The following is a 17,575-nucleotide window of genomic DNA, read 5'->3' as shown; positions in this document are numbered from 1 at the left end:
CCCACCCTGTTCTTCAGGGTGTCCTGCACTTCTTGGGAATATGAGCTCTGGGGGAGATGATTGGTGTCCCTCCATCCATTCCATATTTCGAACTGACGCATGTTAGGTTTAAAGCAAGGCCATGATTTTCAGTTAGTACGGATAGGACCCCATGAGGCTCCCTGCACACAGTAGGCGCGGTACAGCTGGGGGCAGTAGGAAGTCAGGATGGCATGGTGGAAAGAGCAAGCAACAGGTCTGCAGCTCAGCTCAGCTGCTTCCTCACCTTGTCAGGTAAGCAAATCAGGTCGCCACTCTGAACTCGGCCCCATGTGGCTCTGAGATGGAAAGGTTTCAGCCTCCTTGCGGAGACATCGTGAGAATTCAGTGTAGGCACAGCCCCACATCCATCCCTGGTGGAACTCAAGAAGTGATGAGTGTCACTGAGAAGTCTTGTCCTCAGTCATTTAAATACGAAGCAACTTCCATTTACCAGTATTTGCTACCACCCTGCTGCTTGGAAAACCCTCTTTCCTGTTGCATACTGCTCACAAAATGACTTAATCAGTCAATTCCTTAATTTTTTTGAGTCATTCTTGCTCATTAAAATAGCTTCGCTTCACTTCTTAAGAGCTGGTCCTGGCCATCTGAGAATTCCTGGCGCATCTTCTATTCAAGCCTTCCCCAACGAGGGCAGACCAGACAGTTCTGAAGGCCCCTCCCCTCTTTCTGGAGGCCCAGAAAGAGGGGAAGCTTGGTCTGCTCTCTCTCCCACCACCTTCCTCTTCTCTGGCCAAACTCAGCTCCAGACCATGGTGTGAAAGTGAAGAGAGAAGGGAGGTTTGCTTACCAGACTGCCTGGGGCTAAGCTTGCTGCCATCACTGGCTATCCCTGCTGCCCAAGCGCCTTCTGAAAAGTGTTGGTGTGGAAGCAAGCAGGCCCCAGGAAACCCAGCCCATCTCAGGAGCTCTCCTAGGCTCTACAACTCCCTGGGAAACCCACAGCCCCCAACCTCACCTTCCCCACTAGCCGGAGCTCAGGCATGAGATAGGAACAGAGCCATGAGTCCCAGATCTCTGTACTAGGTTGGTTCTGAGGGATGTCCTTATCTCCCTCCTCCCTAGTTCCATCACTCCAGGGTACTCCTGTACCTTGATCCAGCCTACTCTGATAGCAGCAGAACAAGCCGGCTAGCTCATACCCCCAGGGTGCAAGACGGCAGCCTCCCCTTCTTAACATAACTGCAAATTTCACCAGCAATTGCTTTGGGGACTCCATTCTCTGAATTTGGGGGCAGAAAACCCCCAAAGAGTGTCAATGTCACTCTTAACACACATCCATTCTCCCTCTAAAGTGTAACCGCTCCCCTTCTTCCACAGCCCCGTGTACTAGGAGCACAGACGGGGCACGGGGAAGGAGGGAGTTATCAGTGCCTGTTTTTCTGAAGAGGGAAACGCCCCCAAAGCTCTTGCCTGGCTCGCCACAACATATTATGCAAAAATCATCAAAAGAGGAAGGCCAACCATCAGGCGGCACTGATGACGGATGACAGCCCTCAAGAGAAGTCGCCCACCTGTTCATGCAAGTAGCTGCCTTGCACCCCAGCCCTCTGCACCTCCTAGGCTTCAGGTTGTTAATGACTTGTAGGTTTCACACTTAATCAAAAAGTATTGATCCAGGGTCTGGTATAGAGCCAGGTACCCTAGGAGACCCTGTGGAGAGATCCAGGAAAGCCTGGTACACAATAAATCTGCAAACTGAAGAAAAACAAGCCTCCATGTAATAAAAAGACTTTTGCAATATACTCCACATCCAGGCCCTATTATTAATAAACAGAGACACAGCAGTAATGGGGATTCAGAGAGGAGAGAATCCCTAAGGACCAGGGCAGCCAGATGAGGAATTCTCAAGGACATGGGGTGTGCAAAGCCATCCAAAGAACTCTCTCATTTAGGATGCAGGCATGAGGTTTTTGTAGACTTCCTCAGTGGCTCAGCAGTAAAGAATCCACCTGCAATGCAGGAGACGAAGGCTTGATTCCTGGGTCGGGAAGATCCCCTGGAGAAGGGAATGGCAACCCACTCCAGTATTCTTGTCTGGGAAATCCCATGGACAGAGGAGCATGGTGGGCTATATAATCCATGGGGTCACAAAAGAGTTGGACACGACTTAACGACTAAACAACAATGATGCTTTGCCCTGTCGGTTGGAATGGGTTTCTAGAAGGAGGCACGCTGTGATCACAGAAGTAAAATCTCTATGACAGATGTGAGGATAAGGATAACAATGTACTAGGCACTGGGCTAAACTCTTTACAAATGCTGCCTCCTCATTTATTTGCAAACACCCTGTAGAATAGGATTTATTTCATACCAGCCTATTGGCCTGGGTTTGAAGCTAGGTTCCTCTACTTGCCATCTATAAGACTGTGGGTTTCTCACAAATAAGATGAAGATAATCAAGCCCACTTCATAGTAAGATGGTGGGATTTAATGGAATAATGTATATAAACCACTTAACACTGTGCTTGGCACCCAGAAAATGCCTATGAAATGCGAGGGCTCTTCTTCTAGTTGAGGACATAGGAAACTCAATTTCTCACATTGCCAGGTCACCTGACAGAAGATTAAATTTTTAACTGAGCTAACTTGCATGGGTAAATAATTACAAGAGCAGTTATCTCCCTGAGGACAATTATTTGCCATCACCATTTGCACCCACTGAAATTACATGCCTAAGAAGCAGAGTCACTCATTGGCAGATAAACATAATTAAATTGGAAGAATGACATCCAATGGCTGATTGGATTAATAAAAGAAATTTATTCCCCAGAGGTATTTCAGAAATGCTTCTTCAAGCTGGATCATATTTTTTAAAGCCTGTACTCTGAATTCAAATTATGTATTAATTCCTTCCCAAAAATCAGCATGCATTCAATCCTTATAAACATCATGTACTTCTGAGAAGCTTCAACTAAGATGGTTTTATAAACCACACAGACACCAATCCTACTCTTAAACAAAGATCAAGAGATCTGTAAAAGTCATAGGATTTCATGGTAAAGTCAATTCTGCAAGTATTTCAAGCAAATAATATATTTCCATGTTTGATAGCTTTATTTTAAATAGTAGGCAAAATGTGATACCATGTAGTCACTTTGCAAATTTAAATTACTTTTTGTCTTTAAACTCTCCAAGTTATCAAATAGTCAAATGCAGGTTTGGCTCAAAATAGCTTTAAAAATTGAGTTTACAAACTCTTTAATTCTCAATTTCATAACAAGCTAGAAGTGATGAGTAGGGTCTACATTTACAGATCCTGAATGACAAAGGATTTTTTCCTTTCCCTTTTGGGGGTTAACCAATACTCTGCTTGTTCTTATGAATACAGGTCTAAGTTTTTATTTCTAAATCTTTGCCTACTGTTTATCTCTCCCCAAACCTCCAGATATTTGGTATCTGTTAGTTACATGAGTGTTTATGCAACTATTTATGAGTGTTGGTGGCAGTCTACATTCTACATTGGCATACTTCTTAGGTGCTTGAAATACGTCTGTGAGGTAGAGATAAGAAAGGCATAAAGCTTTACTTTGCTACCAGAAAAATCCAGAAGACGAAAGGTGTCTTCTCAGGAGTGCTCACTTCACTCTGTCGTAGAGGAAAATTAAAACCATTTTTCTAAGAATTCCAAGATGGCTGCCAGAGAGGACCACCAGCTTTAACTGGCCTGGAAGAACAGGTCACTTTCACATTTTCACACATGAGAAACAAAAGTTCACACAAAGCTATTGCAGAAGTGAAAATGCATATGTCCCATATCTGCTGCACACTTAAAAATGATTCTCAGGTTCTAGACCAGAGTTATGTTCTTAGTCACTCAGTCATGTCTGACTCTTTGCTACCCAATGGACTGTAGCCTGCCAGGCTCCTCTGTCCATGGGATTCTCCAGGCAAGAATACTGGAGTGGGTCGCCATGCCCTCCTCCTGTGGATCTTCCCAACCCAGGGATCGAACCCAGGTCTCCCGCATTGCAGGTGGATTCTTTATTGTCTGAGCCACCAGCGAGGCCCAAGACCATGGTTAGCTTTGAGAATTTCAAGATACATTGAAATGTACCCTTAGAGCAAACCAAGTCCATAAATTATCTAATGCACCTGAAGTACAACCAAATTTGTACTATCCTCAACTCCTTGGAAGAACATTTAATGATCTGTCTAAATATTTACCTGAAACTTTTGATTTTAGAAAGATTCTCATACTTTTTCCTTTTTTAAATATAAGGTAATCTTTTCTAGTGTGAATAGATGGCTTACCAAGGCAGTTCAGTTAAGTTCAATTGCTCAGTCGTGTCCGACTCTTTGCAACCCCATGAATCTCAGCACGCCAGGCCTCCCTGTCCATCACCAACTCCTGGAGTTTACTTAAACTCATGCCCATCGAGTCGGTGATGCCATCCAGCCATCTCATCCTCTGTCGTCCCCTTCTCCTCCTGCCCCCAGTCCCTCCCAGCATCAGGGTCTTTTCCAACGAGTCAACTCTTCGCATGAGGTGGCCAAAGTACTGGAGTTTCAGCTTCAGCATCAGTCCTTCCAATGAACACCCAGGACTGATCTCCTTTAGGATGGACTGGTTGGATCTCCTTGCAGTTCAAGGGACTCTCAAGAGTCTTCTCTAATACCACAGTTCAAAGGCATCAATTTTTTGGAGCTCAGCTTTCTTCACAGTCCAACTCTCAATCCATAGGTGACCACTGGAAGAACCATAGCCTTGACTAGATGGACATTTGTTGGCAAAGTAATGTCTCTGCTTTCTCATATGCTATCTAGGTTGGTCATAACTTTCCTTCCAGGGAGCAAGAGTCTTTTAATTTCATGGCTGCAGTCACCATCTGCAGTGATTTTGGAGCCCAAAAAAAAAAAGTCTGACACTGCTTCCACTGTCTCCCCATCTATTTCCCATTAGGTGATGGGACCAGATGCCATGATCTTAGTTTTCTGAATGTTGAGCTTTAAGCCAACTTTTTCACTCTCCTCTTTCATTTTCCTCAAGGCAATTAGAACACCACAATTGTGTGCATAAATTAGTAATGTGGTAAGTTGATGTTCGCCACTCTCTTGCCTCTGTAGGCTCATCCCTTAATGGTAGAAATCTGCACACCCTTCTATCTGGGACACACTGCATGTAGAGACATGGTTCTGTTGCTCAAGTCCTAATGAATAGAAAATTCTTACCTGCTTAGGAATTAGAAAAATCCTACCTCTTTCAAATGTCTAAAAGAACAGAATGCTGTCACAGCTACAGAGAAGGCTATACTCAACTGAGTTTGTTTACAAAGATTTTATTATTTTGTGCTTAATAAAAATTTGAGTAATAACGATACTACCTCATTCATGAGAACAATACACATAACTCATAAAAATGCCTAAAAGAAATGCCTATTATTTAAAGAAAAACTGTAAAGCCATCTTGAAAGACACAGATAATAACTTGAAAAATAGAGTCCTACCATATTCCAAGATTGGATGGCTAAATACTTGGAAGATGTGATTTATTTTTTCCTGTAATGATTGCAATACAATGCTCAAGAAAATCTCAATAGGAGCGTTTATGGAAACTCATAAACTGATTATTCAAAAGGAAATGCTCAAGAATAGGCACAGTAATTATGAACATAAAAATTAAAAAGTGCAGTGTCTAAAGAGTAGCCTTCTCTAAAAGTCAATGTTAATAAAACTCTAGTGTTTTAAAAGGTATGGCATTTTTACAAGACTAGATGAATAGATTGGAGACTCGGAAGAACAATTATAAACAGACACTAGAATGGGGGACTTAAAATTGCTGGGAAAATGCTGAACTATTCAACTTATGGGTTAGGGGGAAAATTTGGAAATGAATTTGACTCATCGCCTCTCACCAGTGAAGAGTACATACCCTACATGGTCTAACATAGTTAAGAATCTTTAAAAACTATGAAGATTTAGGAAAATCAGGAAGACATATTCATGGTTTGGGGATTTCCTAAAAAGATTTGAAATGCAAAAATTTGTAAATAAAAGAATTGATAGATTTGACTATTTCAAAATTAAAGTATCCACAATCTAAAACAGCATATATGAAATCTAAAGAGAATATTTGAAATATCTATAAATGACAAAGAACTACTGTCAGAACATATAATGAATCTCTCCATATTGACACAAAAAAGAGAAACAACAAGAACTGCTGAATTATGCAAATCCAGGGGTTGCCATTGTCTCAGTAAATCTCATAGAAAACAGAGCAAATAACATGAATGGGAGGTTCATAAAAGCGGAAACACAATGTCCTGTAGGTATTCAAATTCACTAGTAATTAAGAAAATAAAAATATTTTAAAAATTAAAGGCCATCTTGACCTATCAGGATGGTAAAGATTTTTTTTTGATAACATTTTGTGTCAGGGTACAGGGCAATGAGCTGGAGTATAAATTGGTATGGTCACATGCTGCTAGAGTCTAAATTGGTATGGTCATTTCAGAAGACATATTTGCCAATGTCTACTACAATTTTAAATGCTCATATAGCATAATCCAGAAATTACATTTCTTAACACCTACCCTAAATAAAGGCAGGCAAAGGAAGGAGGCACCACAACCTAGCAGAATTTGGGTCCCAAGGTCCCTGATGATCAGGAACTAAGTCCCTGGCCAGTCTCTAATCTTTTCCCCATTATGACCTGCACAGAGAACATGGCTGGGTACTCAACTTCAATTCCTTTGACCTGACATCCCTGTTATAACTGCCTCCCTTGGCTTGAATTCATCCACCCTTCAACATCAAGCACAAACATTATAGAGAACGAGAGTGCTATCTATGATTGCTTCATTAAGCTTGGCTTTTTGCCAATGGCTCAATATCTAGTTTCCATAGTAGTTCCCATGTGCTGTCTTGCCAACTCCAGTTATCTCCAGGATGACTGTGGCATCTTTCAAATCCAGGTTGGCCCCTCCGCTGGGGTCTCACAGGCAAAAGCTGGGCTGGGAGAGGCTTAGTGTACCCGTAAGTCAGTGGAGAGTCCACTGATCTGTTTCCCCCACTACTTCACCAGGAGTGATGGTTTCTTGCTAGATCCCACAATCCTTTGCTCTCACATCACTTATACTCACTGTATTAATCACAGTCGATATATTATATTCCTCTATTGAGATATATTCCTTACAGACAATATCTTTTTTAATTCTTTAGTCCTGACGTGCTTAAGATAATCATATAAAAATACATTAAATGTTTTTGATGCATTAAGTCAATTACTTCTCCAGTAGCCTAAAAAGGTAGACAATATTACCAGGTGCAAGGTCTGATACTCGGAGCTACTCTAACCATACACACCATCTATCATTGACCAAATCACTCCTGAGATCACACAAGGAAGACCAGAACTGAGAGTGTCTTATTCTCCCACCTCCTTTTAGCCTAATCTAAATAAGTCACTCTGGACTGATAATTCTTTTTTAATTGACATATAGTTGATTTATAACATTGTGTGAGTTTCAGCTGTATAGCAAAGTGATTCGGTTATACATAAACATATGTATATACTGATATTCTTCTTTATTCTTTTCCATTATAGTTTGCTTCAAGATATCGAATATAGTTCTCTGTGCTATAGAGTAAGTCCTTGTTGTTTATCTACTTTATATGTAGTAGTGTGCTCTGTTAATCCTATTCTCCCAATTTATCCCTCCTCCCCCTTTCCCTTTGGGAACCATAAATTTGTTTTCTATGTCGGTGATTCTGTTCCTGCTTTGTAAATAAGTTCATTTGTACTATTTTTTTAGATTCAATATATAAGTAATATCATATAATATTTATCTTTCGCTCTCTGACTTACTTCACTTAGTATGATAATCAATAGGTCCATCAATGTTGCTGAAAACAGTATTATTTCATTCTCCTTTTATGACTGAGTAATATCCCATTGTATCCAGTACCCTATATTCAACTCTTATTGAAAAGACATTTGGGATTCCTTCTCTAAAAGACCCTCAAGGTAGACCCCAGAGATTGCTTTTAAATGCACCCCTCTGGGCACTTGAAGGCACCACCACACCTGAAAAAAGCCTAGTACCCACCAGAGTAAACCAGGTGTAGCCGGAGGCATGAAGTAATTTTCACAAATTAAGCAGGATGATTTCTCATGATGCCAGATGGCAAGATGGAGAGACTTGTGGATCAGGGAGCCACTGCTGTTTTTCCTCCCTCTTTCTGCCCTACCCTTAAAAAAAGCAGATTATCCCAGAGGGCAGCTGAGAAGTAAAAATAGCAGCTGTTATTTGCCAAGGCTCAGTTATATGGTAGCCATTGTCCTAGGTATTTCACATTTATCCCCACACTCAATTTTATAAGGCAGGTATAGTCATCTCATTTTTCAGAGAAGGAAGGAGATATCCAAAGCCTCTGCTAAGAACGAGTGGAGCTGGGGTTCAAACCCCAGCCTCTGTGACTTCTGTCTCCACTCGAGGGTGCTGGCTACTCCTTTTCCAGTCTTAGGACACTTGACATCAGTTGATGCTTCTGGCGGGCATGGTGGCTTCTGGAATTGATGAAGCTCTCTGTTCTGAATGGAAAGCCTCCTCTTCCTGTTCGACCAGGACAACCAGCCCCTGGGAGGATCCATGAACATCCACACAAGCCATCATGTCACTCACAGCTCTCTGGGCTGTGGTGGTGGTGGTGAGTGTAGCATGGAGGCCAGGAAGTGTCAGCAAAAGAAACACCACTAATTGAATATGGCCACATCCGGGAGAATGCCCGCTCAGAAACTGGAGACAGGGTTCTGTGGACCAACTCAGTTGTGGGTGGGTGCCTGAATATGTGGGTGTCAGGAGAGGAGATGGTGGTTAGTGATCTGCATCTTAGCATTACTGGCAAGGCCACAGCGGCACTGATCAGTAGAACTTCCAGCAATGATGGAAGTGCCCTACACTGGGCTATTCATTGTGGTAGCCACTTGGCACATTGAACTTTGAATTTGATTATAATTAACTTAAATAGTCACTTGCATCTAGTGGCTACTAAACCAGACAGTGCAATCCTAGAACACCACACTACACCCCTTCTGAAGATGAAGGGGCTAGGAGGTGGAGACTCTACAGCAGAAGATCACAAGTCAAAGGGCTGGAAAGGGACCCTGGGCAAAGATACAGTCTGGATTCTTTAAGGAATTGCAGCCACCACTTCTTAGTCTTCTTTAAGAAAAAAAAAATCTGCTGCAAGGTATAGAGACTGAAATAAGGTCATCTTTCATCACCCATATCCCCATCTCTGGATTCTTCAAGGCTGGCTCTATCTCAGCTACCTCCACACTCTTTTTCAGGGCTCTAAGGAATTTTAGCTGTTGTCTACCATTGCTGGAAGCTCTAAGACACTCTAGATTCAAAGACTAGGGTCTCAATAAAACTCTAAGACTGTTCCAGGATGTTTCTGCCTAAAGAAATGCCAAGCAGCCATTTCTAACCTTTTCCTTTCCATTCCACGCTGACCTCAAGGGGATTCTACACACTTGCCAATGCCCCAGGCTTTCGAGCAGAAAGACACAACTGCTCTTGAAGCATCCTCTAACCTACCTAGGGGTTCCATAATGATGTGACCCGACCCTGGAATGATTGACAGAAACTCAGGATGCCTTCTTAGAACCCACACCAGAGCTTCTCTGTGTCTCGCCCACCCCGATTCTCTCCTTTCCCTCTTCTGTGTCAGAGGATTTTAATTTAGTGGAGAGCAGGAGAGAAGTTGCTTCTGACAATCGTCATCATCCAAGGTGTTGAATTTTGATACTCAAAAGTCCAAACTTTTAAACTCTGCACTCTTTTCTGCTCTACCAACACTTTATTAAGGCAATAGTCGCTTCACAGGCTAGTTTAAATGGGAAAGAATTAAACATTTTCTTAAGGCGGGGATGGGAGGGGGAGAATAACTAGAAACACATTGCTTGTTAATCTTGCAACATATTTTTATGCCACCACAGGCACAGAAATTGAGACTCAAAACTCTGAATCTGCAGCAAAATTTACAAAACCTCCTTCTCCCATTCCAGTCTCCAGATACCTCACAGCTGAAAAGATATTGGCTCAGTTTTTCTCGAAAGTAAAAGAAGTTAGTACTGAGAGGCCCTTTGGTTATTTCCTCATGCCAACATCCTGGCCTTGCATTTGATCTGATTTGCAGGCTGGAACCTGGCCATGCTGTTTTCCCCAAGGACCTGTGGAGGGCTACGTCAGCTGGTACTCAGGAAATCCTATAGGCATGTTGATGTGGTGGAGTTCATTGCCAGCCAATGATCTCCAGTCCCCTCTGCCCACCTTTCTTCCTCACCATCTCCTTGGGAACAAAAGAAGCCTCACTGAGTGTCTGTGCTTCAGGGACGAGATAAACTGAAACCTCACTCCTTCCCCATGCTAGGGCAAAGGAGGCCCCTGTGGGCTTCCACGGGCTACTTCTGTTTCTAAAGGCACCCATGTCCTGTGGACTTTGAAAGGCATCTTCACGATTGAGGGCTTCCCTGGGGGCTCAGACGGGAAAGAATCTGCCTGCAATGTGGGAGACCTGAGGTCGATCCTAGGGTTGGGATGATCCCCTGGAGCAGGGCATGGCAACCCACTCCAGTGCTCTTGCCTGGAGAATCCCATGGACAAAGGAGCCTCATGGGCTACAGTCCATGGGGTCACAAAGAGTTGGACATGACTGAGCAAGTGAGTGAATGAGTACAGGTCATTTAGACAAGAATCCATAGAAATCATAAACCTACATAGGGTTGAGGAAATATACCTCTATCCATCTTTTTATTGAGTGGGTAGCTTTTTATGGGGGTAAACCATAATCAAACCAGGGAATCAAAAATAGAATATAGCAGTCACTTGCTAACCACTAACAAGTCTATGCTAGTCCTGCCCTCAGGGAGGACCTGAGGTCAAAAACACAGTTACACAGAACAGAGGGAGGTGGGAGGGGGGATCGGGATGGGGAATACGTGTAAATCTATGGCTGATTCATATCAATGTATGACAAAAAATAAAAAAAAAAAAAAAACACAGAACACAAAGCAAGAGATGGCAGGTCCTTTAAAATGGATGTTAACCTCACTAACATACCTTTGGCTCTAGGATTCAATGAGAGCTGAAATAGAGTCTCAAACAATTTAAACATGTATTAACCCCTCCATGGCATCATCATTTACTCCTTAACTTCTTTATTTTTTTAAGTTTTCTTTTTTTGATGTGGACTGTTTTCAAAGTCTTTACTGAATTTGTTACAATATTGCTTCTTTTGTTTATGTTCTGGTTTTTTGGCCTCCAGGCATATGGGATCTTGGCTCCCTGATCAGGCACCCCCTGTGTTGGAAGCAAGGTCTTAACCACTGGACCACCAGGGAAGGCCCAGTCCTTTAGCTAAAGTATGTGCTGGGAATACTCTGTGAAGTTGGGTGTTTCTTTCTGGACTTCTAAGTGGAAAAGCACAATGTCCATTCTGACCGCCACATCTTCAGGGCGAAGGAGGGGACAGTGGTGATGGTGCTCATAGGAGCCACGCTTGATTCAACAGAATACAAGCCAGTGGAAATTGTGATTCCTTCAGCTGGAGGGAAAAGAGAAGGCTAACCCAGGTCATGGAATCTCTTCTCTATCATACTCAGCCTAATGCTCTTCCCATATATTGTTTATTTATTCCTCTCAATAGTGAAGTATTACTATATTGATGCAACAGAATAATGCTTTTGAGATGTTACTGTTATTCAGTTGCTAAGTCATGTCTGACTCTTTGCGGCCCCATGGACTGCAGCACACCAGGCTTCCCTGTCCTTCACTATTTCCCTGAGTTTGCTCAAACTCCTGTCCATTGAGATGGTGATGCCATCCAACCATCTCATCCTCTGTTGCCCCTTTCTCCTCCTGCCTTCAATCTTTCCCAGCATCTTTTCCAAATGAGTTGGCTCTTTGAATCAGGTGGCCAAAGTATTGGAGCTTCAGTCTTTCCAATGAATATTCAGGATTGAGATACTAATGAATTTTTCTTTTTGTAGTTACTTTTCTCTCTTGGTCCTTTTTTTTCTCCTGTCAATCTGGTAAGCTATTCTGTAAGTTGCTTGGTGGAAGGATGTGGTAACAGAGAGCAAAGAGTCATTTCAAAAGCCAAGGCCCTTTGGCAATGGAAGTCACTCAAGCTTAACAGCTGGACTGAGTAACAGAAGTCACTACCTCTAACTCAAAGCCATTCCACCAACTAGAGAAATATTCCCTAGCCTGGCAGCAGATGGAGTCAGAAAAGAAACAACGAGATAGCGTGGACAATGGGGGCTCCTGCAAAAGTGGCCCTGTCTCCTCTCCCTGGGCAGCTGAGCAGGTAGAAATACTCAGATTCATTTCAGGGATATGAGGGCAAGAAGACTTCTGTCTTGTCTGCAGGTGTTGTGGAAGGCAGGCCGTTCATCTCCAGAGACCTGGTCACAAGAGGTGTCGCATAGTGGCGTGCTGAAGCTGGCTGGGATTGATTGATACATCTCCAGGAATTTCGTGAGCTGACTGTTAAATCACTGGTAGCTTGATCTGCCACAGTGGGAGTATTTACACCCTCGAAGTTGGCAAGCACTGCAAATCAGGACCGCTCTCCAACCAGAGGTGGTTGTTAAACATTTACCAGCATACCACTGGAGGGAGGGAGGAAGCCTTAGGCAATAACACAGAATGATACCTGTGCTCCCAAAAATGCTGAGAAGGAGAGGAGAACACCCCAGATGGAGGGACCCTCCAGACAAGAGACTGTCTCTGGAAATTGCCTGGATAGACAACCAAGACCCACTCAGGGAGCACAGCTCAGCAGATGCCCAAATGACATCAATGAGTGATTGGGCCCCTGGAATGATGGTATTTTTAGCTCAGTCCCCCAGAACATAACTGCAAAGCTGACGAAAGGACAAGAAATCCCAATTTTTTTGACAGTACATTTCTTCTACCGTGCAGAATGGGGACTCAAAACATAAATTCTTCTAGAAAGATTAAATCACACACATTGTGCAGCTGAGTTGTGAAATGTCCATCTACATCTATGTGACATATAAGAAATGTGAAGTTTGGAAAGGTTGCCTCACCCCAGAACCTCTGTCTCTCTAGCTCCCAAATCTGTGCTCTTTTCACCACATTGGGGGGAGCCACTATTGGGGGTGTCAGTACTGGAGGTGGGGAGTTGATCTGGGGACAGGGTGCAAGGCAGGTGCCAGTCACAAAGATGTAGAACATCTTCCCAAGTCCCAATCCAGGTCAACAAGAAGCTCCCATACTCCTTACCTAGTAAGGTAATAAAAAAACACTAAAAAGAGAGCTGAGAAGACCTCTTTTGAGCTGGTCAGGTTTTGCCAAATAATTTAAAAGCTGTGTTTGACAGGGGACAAGAGGGAGAGATTATTAATCCAACTGATGACAGAGGGAATATAAACATAGCAGATCAGGGACCAAGATAGGGGAATGCAGCCATGGCCCCATGTAGGAGGCAGGGGTACATTCAGTGGGATCCAGGCAGTGGGTGACATGTATGGGTTTTGAGTATGACTGGGTCAGCTCTCAATAAGCCTTAGAAGATGAATGGCTATAGGGTAAAAGGACACCTGTGTCCCTGCGGATGGCAGACAGGAAGAAAGAACTCTCTGATACAGCCTGAAATTTTCATCATTATTCATTAGGCATTCACTTCCCTATCCCACTCTCCTCCTCTGAAGGGCAAGCCTCCCATTGACATGAACACAGCATTTCCAACCAACGCTGGCATAAATGAGTCGATCCCAGCTAAGGATCAGCCTATGGAACCTTCTCAAAGTAAGCAAATGACACTGATAGGGGAAAACCCTGACTGAAGCCGCCCACCCTGGCCAGGCACCACAGTGACCCTCTGCAGGAGCTATTTTATTACAGGAGGTCCTGGTAAGGAACACGGGACTAACAAGCCACGACCAAGATGAAGAATTTGGAAAAGATCAAAAGGCCAGTCCGTATGTCCTACTGACCTCCCAGAATGTTTCCTGCTGAAATCCACTTTGGCTGAGCCATGAGCGCGCCAGCAAGAAGGACCCTGGGTCAGAACGAGGGGCCAGAGACAACCAGAAAATTAACCCTGTCCCAGTAAAACATGAGACAGGGAGCCAGGTGGCAGAGCAGTCCTCCTGGGTTCCCTTCCCCTCCCACTCTCCTCCTGGGAGCCTCTTTCCAATAAAGTCTCTTGCTTTGTCAGTACATGTGTCTCCTTGGACAATTCATTGCTGAGAGAGTGTTAGACAAGAGCCCACTCTTGGGCGCTGAAAGGGGTTCCCCTTCCTGCAATAAACCTGCCCTTGCAGGCAGCCTCTCTGCATGAACTGCATCCTCCCAGGCACAGAGGGTGCCCCAGACCTTGACTCACCCAGTGCAGAAGCAACATCCCACTTCCAGGGTCTGGCTGATCCCCCCTGAAAGGCCAGCCTCCCTGAACTTTGAGGGGGAGACTTGAGCACGTTGCTCCTTTCATGAAGTCCCCTAGCTATGCTGGTCATTAAAGGGCCTTTTAGGAGATGAGGCAGCATCTCTGTTCCCTGGGCTGACAGCCCTGAGGCTGACTCCTGAGGCTGGCAGGAGGAGCAGACAGTGTGGGGCTCTTGACTCTGCCTTCACTGGATGTAAAATCCATCATCCATCACGGAAGCCAAGTAGCAATGCAGGTCCCTGTCCCTCGTCCCTTGGACATCAGCCACGGGCCAGAATGCAGCCGACACCTTGGACAGCCTCTGAGTGACAGGAGGGAAGGGCAGAGGCTGCTCTTTCACTCCCACTCACATTTTCCCTTCATCCCAACTGCTGGATCCTAGGTCCTAAGTACACTCAGGGGAGGGGCTCTGCCTAATACCTGCTGGAATCACAGTAAGAGCTCAAGAAATGCATGTGTAGTCTGATCACTGATAGCAGGCCTGTATGTATAACAGCAACAAGGTCCATATCTTCTTAGTTGCTCTCACTGCCTGAGTACTAAAGAGGAGGGATGAAGATGGCAAAGCAAGGCAGCAGCCTATAATAGACTGTCTCCCGAAAAATAGGGAACAGGTCACTAGTGGTCCGTGAGATACAGTTAGGTGTGAAAGTGTTAGGCTCTCAGTCATGTCTGACTCTTTGCGACCCCATGGACTGTAGCCCACCAGGCTCCTCTGTCCATGGAATTCTCCAGGAGTGGATAGCTATCCCCTTCTTCAGGGGATCTTCCCAACTCAGGGATTGAACCCCGGTCTTCCACACTGCAGGCGGGTTCTTTATCATTAGGTCTGCTGCTGCTGCTAAGTCACTTCAGTCATGTCCGACTCTGTGTGACCCCATAGATGGCAGCCCACCAGGCTCCCCCGTCCCTGGGATTCTCCAGGCAGGAACACTGGAGTGGGTTGCCATTTCCTTCTCCAATGCATGAAAGTGAAAAGTGAAAGTGAAGTTGCTCAGTCGCTACCCAAATAGAATGATGAAACAAAGTTGGTTATTTACTTTGATTATTGGGTCATCATGTTGGTTATTAAAATGCAATACACAGATATGTTGTGAAATAACAGGAGTCATAGAGTGGGAAAGCTAGTCTACTTTCAAATTCCTTTCAATTCATCTGTATAGAATATAGACAGTCTGTGTTGGGTGCTGGGGTGTCTTTAACACTTTCAAACACTTGCTAATCTTCCTTTTAAAGAAGCTGCCTCAGTACCTTTGCAGGCATCGGTGTCTAGATAAAATTAATTAACATTATTTATCGTATTTTAACAACAAACTTACAATTTTGACAAGAGACACAGGTTTCCTATTTCCAATGGTTATCAGGCTTCATTTTAAAGGAAACATGAAAAAGAACCAAGCCTGTTTTACGAAAAATAGTAAGGAATATCACAGATGGTGTGATGATGTAGGAAAAAAAAATGAAGGAGTTACTTGAATGATAGAAGTGTCAGAATGTGACATAAATGGTGGTAGAAAGAAGACAGAATTTGGATTCAGAAATGCCATCCTCATCCTCAGGTGATGACTGCAATGGCCAGCGGCCCCAGCCTCGGTCCTCACCCAGGCAGGAATTGTGTGTGAAGTTTTGTCTTGATGGAACAGAAATACGGTGGGCATCCCAGTTAACTCCCAAACTTCCAACCACCCTTGTTTGGATCTAGAAGAGCCAGCTGGCTCGTGGCATTTCCCCAGTGACTGATTTTGACCTCAGATTGGGAGTGTGTGTGACCTAACCTACTCAGCCAGGCGAGAAGGAAAGGCTTTTATCCCATGAGTAGGAAGCGATGGCCATTTTCTCCCTCTTCTATGACCGAGAATCTGTGTGACCCCCAACGGCTCCACCTTACAGCCAGCAAGGAAAGTTTGAGGATGAAGGCAAAGCTGAGGACACCCGCACAGCCTGATGAAGAGCCCAGAGCCTGGGCGGCCCTGATGAGCAGTTCACCATCCTCGCCGAGATCCTGACCTAGCTCTCCATGTCCGCTGATGGCAGATGATGCCTATCCTTATGGGGTGAGCCAGCTGGAGCCGGGTATCTGCTCCCTGCAGTTGAAAGCCCCTGTGATTCTGAACACTTTGAAGAGTCCCAGGTGGCGCTAGTGGTAAAGAATCTGCCTGCCAAGGCAGGAGACGCAAGAGACATGGGTTTGATCCCTGAGTTGGGAAGATCCTCTGGAGTAGGAAATGGCAACCCAGTGTTCTTGCCTGGAAAATCCCAGGGACAGAGGAGCCTGGTGGGCTATAATTCATGGGGTCACCAAGAGTTGGACACAGCTGAGTGTGTGTGCACACACGTGCACACACGCACACGCACACACACACACACACACACACACACACACAGGCTCAATACCTTATAGAATTCCAGTTAATGACACAGAGATGGGAGGGGTAGAGCAGGTGACCTGTGTCCTAGCCCAGGTGACCTGGGACTTCCTTCAGACCATTCAGCAGGAAATTCTGCTGTTTTGTATCCAATCCCTGTCTCTCCTTTCAGGAAAACACCACTGAACAGGTCAGTGCATTCAGAGAGCCAAAGGAGACTGTGAGAAACCTTCCTGGGACATTAAGTCATCCACCAGTGAAAATTCATCTGCCAGGGTCACACTTTCATTCATATGCCTCTGGTCCCTGCTATGTTCACTTTGTCTGCCATCTAGAGACAGTGAGCAGCGGCCCTCTGTTCTCTTTGTAGTGAATTTTTGCTATCTGGTATATCTAAAATGTCATCTATGGGCCCCTTCATCTTTCTCTTCTTCAGATTAAGTCCCTTGAGTCCATTCTCATAAGTATTATTTTCTAACTTGAAGTATTATTCCGTTCCAATTCAGATCCTCCAGCAGCCAAGATCTGATTAAAACTCCTTCAATTGTAATGATTCCAAGGAGGCCTGAAAGAGCCGGGGCATGTGAAATCACTTTATGAGAATAACCCAAGTACAAGTGCAGGGCACGGTTATGGATGGAGAACGCACTCAACGAAGCTCATCATTTGTTGTACTGAACCGAAGTCATTTCAGCCAATGCCTCTCAGACTGACTTTCCTCACAGGGCTGGTGAATTGCAAGCAGC

This window comes from Cervus elaphus, chromosome 13, assembly GCF_910594005.1.
Source record: "Cervus elaphus chromosome 13, mCerEla1.1, whole genome shotgun sequence".
NCBI classification, from domain to species: domain Eukaryota; kingdom Metazoa; phylum Chordata; class Mammalia; order Artiodactyla; family Cervidae; genus Cervus; species Cervus elaphus.
Note: the sequence above shows the minus strand (reverse complement) of the source record.